General features: G+C 41.5%; 1 pseudogene; it reads right to left on the reverse strand.

Annotated features, from left to right (window-relative positions):
* Positions 1–9,356: 9,356 nt before the first annotated feature.
* On the reverse strand, positions 9,357–9,712 carry LOC130033652 (60S ribosomal protein L34-like; annotated as a pseudogene).
* Positions 9,713–11,080: the final 1,368 nt, after the last annotated feature.

Below are 11,080 nucleotides of genomic sequence, written 5' to 3' on the forward strand. Positions count from 1 at the left end.
GAGAGTGAGGGTGCCTGGAAATTAGTGACTTCCTCTCCTGCCAGCTCCATCTTTCTCTGACAGCTGCTCAGATCAGCCAGGCATACATTACTTTCATCTTTCATAAATAGGCACTCTGAAGTCAGTGCCTGGTCTCCATGGCAACCGGATCAAGTTTTTTCCACTGAAGTGAAGGGGGATAGGGTGGGGGGGTGAAGTTGTGTGTTGGGGTGGGGGTGGGGACTTGGATTAAAAAAAAGAAGGAAGAGAGCCCTTTAGTGAGGGGCGCAATCTGGAGACAGCAAGAAGAGGCAGGGAGAGGGTCATTGCCTGGCCTCCGTTGTCTGTCTACATTTCAGCGCCTGCCCCGCGGGGAAGGGAAGGGACTGCGCCGCCGCTGATCACAGCACCGGACAGAAGAGGCGTGCGGAGCTGTCCTGTCAAAACTAGCCAAGTGGGCTGGTTTGAAGAGCACGCAGCAAGGTCTGCACTTGCCGGCAGCGAAATGCAATTTGATCTGCCGTCTGCTCATTTACTCTGCTAGCCCGGTCCTTTCAGCCGCGTGGTGAAAGGGATGTTTATTTAGGGGAGGAGCACATAGACCCAGCAGCAGAGGTGCCAGCGAGTATCATGGTGAAGGGAGGACCTCGCGCCCCTCTGCACCAGCGGCCCCAGAACCACCTCACCCAACTCTTGAGTACAGCTGGAGAAAACAGAACACAAGCAGCTGGTTATGTTGGAATCAGCCCTTTGTCCAGGGGTCACTGATGTGGAGCCCCCTGGGTCCTCACCTCCAGGGACCCACTGGATGCCCTTGACTTAGCTCTCGGGGTGGAGTGGTACTGGGTCTGCATGACTGAGTTCTGACTCACTTAACTGAGGGGGCTGGGCCCAACCATCCTGTCCTGCCCTTGCCCACCTCTTCCCTCGGGCACCTGAATTGTTCATGACTCCATGACTCCCCTCGCCCCCCAGTCCTTCTCTCCCCCCCTTCCCGTCCCCCTAAATAAACTGGTTCCCTGGTGCCACTGGGAAACTCCTGGTGAATATTCCACTCTTCCCTGCTGCAAGAAGGCTCTGGGTCTCCACCTCACCAGAGGCAGGACCTTAAGGGTCAGATGTTTGCAGGAACTGTGTCTGAGTGTGTGGAGGTACTGCTGGAAACTGACCTTCAGATCGACCAGGACGCCCTAATGTTGTCATCCCAAAGCCTGTCAGTTTCCAAGCCTAACTTCCTCCCTCTCCTCATGTCCAGGGCTGCTGCTGAAATGCCAGGCAGGTATTCCTGAGCCTGATGGGCGTGCAGAGATGGTATTTAAGGTTGGTCTGTGAAGAGTGGCTGGGATTTGGACAAAAGCAAACAGATTTTCCCTATGAGAACCAGGGTTGTTGGTTATGTAAAGAGAGGAGTCGCCCCTTGATTCAAACTTCAGATAGGGACTCCTACTTCCTGCCCTCCTCACTCACCAGGGGACCAGGCTGTTAGCCTGGTTGGAGGGATGAGGTCCTGCCAGGGTCGCTGGGACACACACAGGCTTTCCTCAGGGCTCTCCTAAACTCCTGACTTTCAAAAGACACTATTGGGTCTTTAAAAACTGTACAGCACCACCAGCTGTGCCCTACCCCCAATTAAACAAAACCAAATCCTTTATTGCTGGGACTGTTGAGACAGTTCAACATGCACCCAGGCCTAAGTTTGAACTCTGGCATCACATGGTCCCCCAAGCATCACCAGGTGGACCCCTGGAGTCTCCCTTGCACCACAAGGCCCAAGTTGCTCCACGTTCTAGGGCCCTGGTATTGAATCACTGGGTCTGTTTGACTGAGTAGCACAGGGAGAGTCTCCTGGTGTCCTAAGCACTGTTTGGGAGCTATCCCCTTCACACAGTCACAAGAAGAATTGTGGGGCGTAGAGAGAGGGTCAGAGACAGAGACATACACAGAGACAGAGAGAGACAAAGAGAGAGAGAGAAAGAGAGAGAATTTCTTTTTTTTAAAATTTTTATTAGTGAAACACCATGAGGTACAGTTGTAGGTTTACAAATTTTTGTGCTTGGGTTTCAATTATACAATGATCAAACACCCATCCCTCCACCAGTGCCCATTTTCAACCACCACCGGTTCCAGTATCCCTCCCACCCCCCTAGAGAGAGTATTTCATGGCTAAAAAAGGCTCATCTGAGCCTTCAATGAATTATAATCTTTTAGTGCTGGTTGGTAGAGCATCTTATAAAAAATATATAGTCTGTGCAGTGCAATAAAGTGAAGCTCAATAAAATAAGACGTGGGGGGTGGGAGAAATAGTACAGGGGTTGAGGCCTTGCCTTATACACAGATGACCTTGGTTCAATCTCCCCAGCGCCACATGAGGTTCCCTGAGCACTGCCAGGAGTGATGCCTAATTACAGAGTCGGGAGTGAGCCCTGAGCACTGTCAGTTATGGCCCAAACTGAAACAAACAACAAAAGAAGACAAAAAAATAAGGTTTGCTTGCTCTTATGTGCCAAATTCTCCTTCCCCTTGTTCTTCTGCCTGGGTGAGTCCCATAAGTCACCACCTCTTGTGGTTTTCTATGCTGCCCTCCCCCCCTACCCCCCCACTCCCACCCCTTGGTTTCCATGTAGAGAAACTCTGGCCCTGGAGAGAAATCCTTCTCCTGCCTGTTGGAAACAAAAGGCTGATTTTTCCATCACAGGCGGGAACACCAAAGACTGTTGGTCACACCTACGGATCAGCAGAAATGTTTAATGGGAGTTTATTCTCTTTTCTACCCATTCAGTGTGGAAAACTCTGAGAACTTCTCTTGACCTGAAATACCTCCTCTACTGATGCCTGAAAACCACCATTAAGTCAGTCATTCCTTTGTGTTAATCATTACTTTCTTCCAATGGTCTTCCACTGAACATAAAAATGCTCCTAGAAGGGGAAACACATTTGCTTCTTAATATCTTGGCATTAAAAAAATGGAGGAGAAAAAAAAAGGTTTTAAACCTCTTTATGCAGGCTATCCATGGTTTTGGTATAAATATGATTTGACTGGGATCAGAATTATCAGATATTGTAAATAAATAATGTTAAAGTTTATAATCAATATATGATTATAAAGTATATGATTATAAAATAGAGACAAAGAGATAGTATAGGGGCTAAGAATCTTGTCTTGCATATAACCAACCCTGGTTTGATCCCTGGCATCAGGTATGGTTCCCCAAATATGCCAGGGGAGACCCCTGAATGCAAAGTCCTAAGCACTGCCAGGTTTGGCCCCAAAACAAAAAAGTTTAGATTAGGAACTTCTGATATCCATATTGTACTCTAACCTTTTCTGTCTTTTTCATATATGCACATCAAGTATACACTTGTTTGTTTGTATGTTTTGCTTTTTTGGGGTCACACCCAGTGACGCTCAGGGCTTACATCACTCAGGAATTACTCCTGGCAGTGCTTGGGGGACCAAATGGGATGCTGGGAATCAAACCCGGGCCGGCCGCATGCAAGGCCGGCCGCAACACCCTACCTGCTGTGCTATTGCTCCAGCCCTGTGCTCAGGTTTTACTCCTTGCTCTATGCTCAGGTTATTCGTCGATCACAAATCATCCTGTTATTCGTCGATTGCCTCGAGCAGGCCCCAGTAACGTCTCCTTCATCCTGGCCCTGAGGTTATATTCAAGGCTCTTTAGGAGAATGAGACCCATCATTGTTACTGGTATTTGGCATATTGGGTACGCCACAGGGAGTTTGCCAGACTCTGCCGTGTGGGCAGGCTACATTCGGTAGCCTGCCAGTTTGTCAAAGTAGGAATGAGCATTTGCGGCCGCGGTTCTGGGAGCTGGTTTTTATAGTCTCACAGTCTTGGCCGCTGATGGGATTACACAGCGCCAGGGGGCCAGTTGGTGGGTGTGACCCCCGCCTACTGGAATTTGGAGGATCTGGGTGGAGGATGCTCAACTCCAATCCGAGTAGGCTTGGAGATCTTGGCCCCGGAACTCACGTGGCTTTGTCCCTCTGCTGGTACCTTCAGGTGTGTGGAGAGTGGTCTCAGCATGGTGGTGGCTGGTCCTGGAGGTCTTTGGCTGCCAGGTATCCTGGCAAAATTCAGGGGAATATATGCAGTGCCAGGACTCAAACCTGGGTTGGTCACAAGCATGACAATTCCTTTCCTCACTATACTATCTTTCTGTCCTCAGAAATATAAAAAATTCTAAGTATACAGTTTAATGACTTTTTATATGTTAGCACAGCGGTAGGGTGTTTGCCTTGCACGCAGCCAACATGGCCAACCCGAGTTCGATTCCTCCGCCCCTCTCAGAGAGCCTGGCAAGCTACCGAGAGTATCTCGCCCGCATGGCAGAGCCTGGCAAGCTCCCCGTGACGTATTCGATATGCCAGACACAGTAACAACAAAGTCTCCAATGGAGATGTTACTGGGCCCGCTCGAGCAAATCGATGAACAATGGGAGGGCCTTTATTATTATTATTATATACCCATGTAGCTACCACCTAAATTAAATGTATTTTCAGTGATCCAGAAGGTTTACAGTGTCTCTTCTTAGTCCATATTCCTCAATAAATAACCACCACTTCTGACATGAACTGTGATAGCTTAGTTCTGCTCTATTCTCAAACTTCATATTTATATGAAGTCATGTGAATTTCTTTCTTTTGCTCAATAATAAATTTTTTGAGAGTCATACATGCTGTTGAATGGGGGATATGTTTTATTTTATTTATTTATTTATTTAGCTTTTTGGGTCACACCCAGCAGTGCTCAGGGGTTATTCCTGGCTCTACACTCAGGAATTACTCCTGGTGGTGCTCAGAGTACTATTTGGGATGCTGGGGATCGATCGAATCTGGGTTGGCCACGTGCAAGGCAAATGCCCGACCAGCTGTCCTATTGCTCCGGCCCCCCCAGAATATGTTTATTTTTATTGCTGCATAGTATCCCATTGTATAAATGTATTAATGTACTTTGTTTTGTGGTTGTTATTGTTTTTTGGGTCATTCCTTTCTGTTTTCAAGGCTTATTCTTGGCTCTGTGCTCAAGGATCATTCCTGACTGTGTTCAGAGAACCATATGGGGCGTGGGAAATCAAACTCTGACTGACTGCATGCAAGGCAAAGGTTATGCCCACTGTATTATCTCTCCAGATGCCAAATATAATTTCTCATATCCATTTTCCTACTGATGGGTCCTCAGATCGCTGTAAGTTTCTAGTCATTTGAACAAAATTGCTCTAAACATTCTTGCACAAATTTTTATGAACATATGCACTAATTGGTCTTGGCTCTCTACCTAGAGGTGAACTTGTTAAGCATATGAGTAGGCATATGTTTTGCTTTATTAGGAGCTGTTAAAGAGATTTCTAAAATGATTGTACAATTTTACATTTCCATCAGCAAACACATAAGAGTTGTGCTTGTTCTACATACTTGCAATCATTGGTTAATTTAATCAACTCTTCCTCCGGGAGCCCCCTGTTATGAGCTCAAACCTGGCTGGGTGCATGGGTTTAGGGTAGGGACTGCAGTAACTGCAGATCCCAGCCCAGGAGGATGCACCTTTCCATCCCTCATCCCTCAGCATCAGTACCATGATAGTAACTTCTCTGGTGATAAGGAATAAAGACGAGAGAAAATTCACTGTCAAACACTGTCCTCCCGTTGTTCATTGATTTGCTCAAGCGGGCCCAGTAACCTCTCCATTTTGAGACTTGTTGTTACTGTGTTTGGCATATTGAATACGTCACAGGTAGTTTGCCAGGCTTTGCCATAGGGGCAAGATACTCTCAATAGCTTGCCAGGCTCTCCGAGAGGGGCGGAGGAATCGAACCTGGCTCGGCCGGGCTGGCTGTGCACAAGGCAAACGCCCTACCACTGTGCTATCTCTCCAGAGAGAAAATTCAAATTCCCAAAATAAATGAAAAAAAAATTGCAATTAAAAAACAAACTATTGAAAGCAACATCTAATATTTAAGTGCCTTTTTCTTCTCTTTGCTGATACCCCAACTACCTCCAACTCAGAGTTCTTCTGACCTTCAGCCAATGGGCATTTTTTCCCCAAATGACAAACTTCCCAGCAAAAGAGAACCAGGGAGAGATGGCAGGTACAAATAGTTTGGCTTCTTTACATGGTTTGTCACATCTGGATTTTAATCTGAAATGAAGAATTCATGTCAACTCTGAAAGGTGGATGGGAAACTGACTAATGTTCTTACCCAGGCTCAGAACCTGTACCCACTGGATTCCTTCTTTTATTCTCCAATTGCTTAATGGAGTTAATGCACCATAGTTTTATATTTAGGAAAGATTATGAAAAGGTTTGAGTTCCCTGAAATTTCCCTAGCATGCCCATGCATGGACTTTGGAGCCTGATTTATTTATATGTTTATTTATTTTTGCAAAGGGAAGCTCATTTATCTTGGAGTCTGGAGATGTAAGTTATAAAGGAGGCTTTGTCAAGAATTCACCACACCACCTCAGGCAAGTCCCAACCTTGATTTTGCCCTATACCCTTCTGTAAAACGAAGTAAATTAATCAAATGAGCACTGGCTCATTCAAGTTCTATGATCATTTAAATGCTTAAAAGACTTCTGAAATAAAGGAAGAATACTAACTTCTCTTACACATTGCTTTTAACATGTCACAGAAGACCAGGCAATATATTAAAAACCATCTCTGGATATAAACTAGATTTTGATGATGGTTATAAAGATGGAGGGTATACAGATGTCAAATCATAATCCCAAACACCTGAAACTTTTACATAGTTATAAATCAATGCTACCTAAAAAAAATCTCTGGCCCCCAGATCATACTCAACCTCTAAGCTACACAACCTATGAAACCTATGATTAGTGGAACTTATTTTGCTTTAATGAGTGGGGGTAGTTCTAGGAAAAAATTATACCTAAACTTCACTAAATGCACATTCATTTGGTTAACCAGACTCCTAGGACCGACATGCTGTACTGATTACATAATGTGAGGACCTTCAACATCTTTCCATTTAAGGTGAATTGGCTTCTCGGCCTTTACTTTAGAGTCCCACTGTGAAATTTTTGTGTGTGAAGTAGTGGGAAACATGTTTAAATAAGTAAATTACCTTAATATGTGGGTGCTTTTAAGGATCAAAAAACATTGACCACTCATCCAAAGAAATATCAACCCACAACATGTGGATTAAATGACCGTTTCCATTTATTTATTTTTTTGGTTCTTCTGAATGACTTCATTTGTGTTGTTGTAGCTAAATCAACCTAAGTCTTTGGATCTGACTCAACACTGATATTTGTGCTAATCTTTTGAACAAATACTTTTCTTCCCATTGTACCTCATCACTAGGCAACAGGACTTTGATCTGTTACAAATTGCTGGATGGGTGCTCTTCAATCTGTTCATAGCAAGATAAATGACTTCCTTGACTGAATACCCTCTCTTAGAATAATGTTCTACCTCCTCTCATTCTATGTCCTCAGAGGAAGTTGGTGCACGGTATGTTGCTCATCCACATGAGTGTCATTTGAGCCATTTGAAAAATGTGCAAACACATTATTAACAATATATTTAAGCAATACCTTTCACTTAGATGTTCATAATTTGTTAAAGTCATGACATAATTACTCCTTCTGCTTTACTCTAAAATATATACAACATTTCAAGAATTATGTTTGTCAAAAAACTGGACAGTTACAAATAAATAAAAATTATTTCCCATGTCTTATACAGAATGGATCTTTTTCTTTATAGGGGATCTGTATATTTATATTTTCTTTCAAAAAAGATTTGTAGCAACTTACAGACTCATGTGTAAAGCATAACTCTAGTAAAATAAAAATACAGCCAGAATGAAAGGGAAGAAAACACTTCTAAATAAGAAGCCATCAGGGACTATGTAACAGATTTGATTACATGGAAATCTAAATATTCTATGTTGCAAAGGTCAAGTAGAAAACCCAAAGATAAGGATTAATACTTAAAATACCTCCTTTATAAAAATTCCTTTAAATCAGAATACAGCCAACCACTCAAGTGTGTGTTTTTTTTTTTTTGCAAAGAACATTATGACTGATTCAGAAGAAGAAATATAAACAAAAGTCTTGTGAAAAAAGTACTTAAAATTATAATTTTTACAGAAGGAGTTTCTAATTAAAACACAATAACAGCTTGTACTCAATGGCAAAAAAATAAAAAGTTATAACATACAGTTTATATGAATGTTTTTATTGTTCTAAATTTTTTCCAGTGCAAAAATGCTAGAATTGAAATCTGTGTGTATGTGTGTGTATATATATATATATAGATAGATAGATAGATAAACAGATATAAGAAAATTTCAGTATTATATAAGCAATTATACAAATATTTCTATAAGAAAGATTTTTTTCCTCTCTTTTTTTGGTTTTTGGGATTCATCTAGTTGTGTTCAGAGATTATGCCTGATTCTGTGCTCAGACATCACTTCTAGCAGTGTTCAGAAGTTATTTGAGGCACTGGGAACTGAACCGGGTCAGCCACATACAAGGCAAGCACCCTAACTTCTATACTATCTCTCCAGTCCCTAAGATAGATTTCTAAAATCAAAATTGAGTTAAAATTTATGGACATCAAAACTTATTCTCCTAAAATACAGAACTATTTTACACTAAATATCTAGAAAGTATAATATAAAGGTGCCCGCTCTCCCTAAAGATGCAATTACAATCCAGCAATTTTATTTACTCTTGGATATTTAACCCAGTGAAATACAAACCTATGTCAACAAAATCTGAACATAAATATTTAGAACAACTTTATTCATTATACCCCTAAACTAGAAATTATCTAGATGTCCTTCAATGATTGAGTTGTTAAATAAACTCTAACATATAGATCTATGCCATGGAATACTTCTCAGTCTAAAGGGTGAACATAGACATAATTACTTGGATAAATCTCCAGGCAATAGTGCTAAATGAAAAACAGCTTATTCCAAACAGTTGCATAGTGTGTTATTTTATTAACATAATATTTATGAAGTGTGAAATGTTCAAAGTTTAGGAATAGAGACATATGAGTGGCTGGCAGAAGTGAGAGGTGGAAGAAAGAACAAAACGAGATGTATTGGTGTGGGTGCATCAAAGGGTACTTACAAGGTGGAGGGAATGTCTCTGTATGTTATCTGTGATGGTTCATATAGAAAGCTACAAATGTGATAAATTGCATAGAGCTCTCTTACACACATATGCACACACAAATAAATACTGTAAAACTGGGGGTATTAGAATGAGACTAATGGATTGTATAAGTGCTATACTGTTCTGGACGTTTGCAAGTTATTTACCACTGTAGGAAACTAGGGAAAGTTCAAAATCTCTATACTTTTAAGTTTTATTTTTTAAATTTTGTATTTCTGACTCTATGCTTGTGGCTTCAACACTTTCATGATAATTTTCTGCTTCTCAATAAGGAACACATGCTTGATTCTGTCTTGGATTACTCAGTACACATGGAACCACCATAGGTCTGGCTGGCATCATTTTTTTGTTTTGTTTTAGATAGCCTCTTAAGAACTTTAGGTCTCACAGTTTTTCAGAGTTGGCCAGGAGCACACACCTGAAAATTTTGGTTCTTTCCCAACCTTTTTGGTAGAAAAGTAAACAATTCTATTTTTACTTAGGTTTGGGACAGCGTAGTTTTGTTAGAGGCTGTATTGTAGGAGAACCAACAATAGTATGCCAAATGCTGGACCATGCTGAAGGCCTCTAAGACACCGTCTTAGAAGATCTCTGTACTTTTTCTTACAGCTGCAGGTGAGTCTACCATAATTTGAAAATAGAAAGTTTGATTTAAAATAAGTCAGAAGGGGGCTGGAGTGATAGCACAGCGGGTAGTGTGTTTGCCTAGCACGTGGTTGACCTGGGTTCAATTCCCAGCATCCCATATGATCCTCTGAACATTGCCAGAAGTAATTCCTAAGTGAAGAGCCAGGAGTAACACCTGTGCATTGCCAGGTGTGACCCAAAAAGCAAAATTAATTAATTAATTAATTAAATGATTTAGAAGGGCTGGAGCGATAGCACAGTGGGTAGGGCATTTGTCTTGCATACAGCCAACCCGGGTTCAATTTCCAGCATCCCAGATGGTCTCCCGAGCACCGCCAGGAGTAATTCCTGAGTGCATGAGCCAGGAGTAATCCCTGTGCATCGCCGGGTGTGACCTAAAAAGCAAAAAAAAAAAAAAAAAATTCAGAAACTCTTTTCTTTTGTGGCCATCGTTGAAGTGGTAATTACAGCCAAAATGAAGTTTAATCTTTTTGTGACTTCAAGAACTATAAAAGTCATTTCAATGCACCTTCCTGCATTCACAGGAAGATTATGTCTTCCCTTCTTTCCAAGGAGCTGGGAGAGAAGTACTATGTGTGATCCAAAAGGTGCAGGTTGTGAGAGCCACTCCAAAGGGCAGAAAACTGGCAAAACACACAACTTTTACAGGAAGAAATATGTTATCTACATTGAATGAGTCTGGCAGAAGAAAGCTAATGGCGCAAATATCCATGTGGGCCTTCACCCCAGTAAAGTTGTTATCACTAGATTGCAAACTGGACAAAGACTGCAAAAAAGATCTCTGAATGCAAAGTCAAGTGTTGCCAAGTAGGAAAGGGAAAGTGCAAATATAAGGAAGAAACCCTTGAGAAAATAGAATAAGGTTATCTTATAAACAACTTGATTAAAAACTGTAAAATGAAAAAAATCAATAAAATGTCATAAGGTAGATCTATAAACTATAATATGATAATCATAATCTGTTAATTGTAAAAATCATAAATAAGAGACAGTTATTATTCAACATGTTATCAACAAAGACTTTGATCAGATAGTGTGAATAAATAGAAAATAGCATTACAAGGCTGCTTCTAGAGAAGAAGACAGGAGAGACTATTATTCTGTACTGATGCGATATTTTAGATGCAATTTGCCTTACTTTGTTATTTAAGTATTTCTTTTATGAGAGATAAAATATATCTATGTAGTACTGTCCTCCCATTGTTCATCGATTTGCTTGAGTGGGCACCATTAATGTCTCCATTGTGAGACTTGTTGCTACTGTTTTTGGCATATC

Source organism: Sorex fumeus, unplaced genomic scaffold, assembly GCF_029834395.1.
Source record: "Sorex fumeus unplaced genomic scaffold, SorFum_2.1 ptg000054l, whole genome shotgun sequence".
Taxonomy (NCBI): Eukaryota; Metazoa; Chordata; class Mammalia; order Eulipotyphla; family Soricidae; genus Sorex; species Sorex fumeus.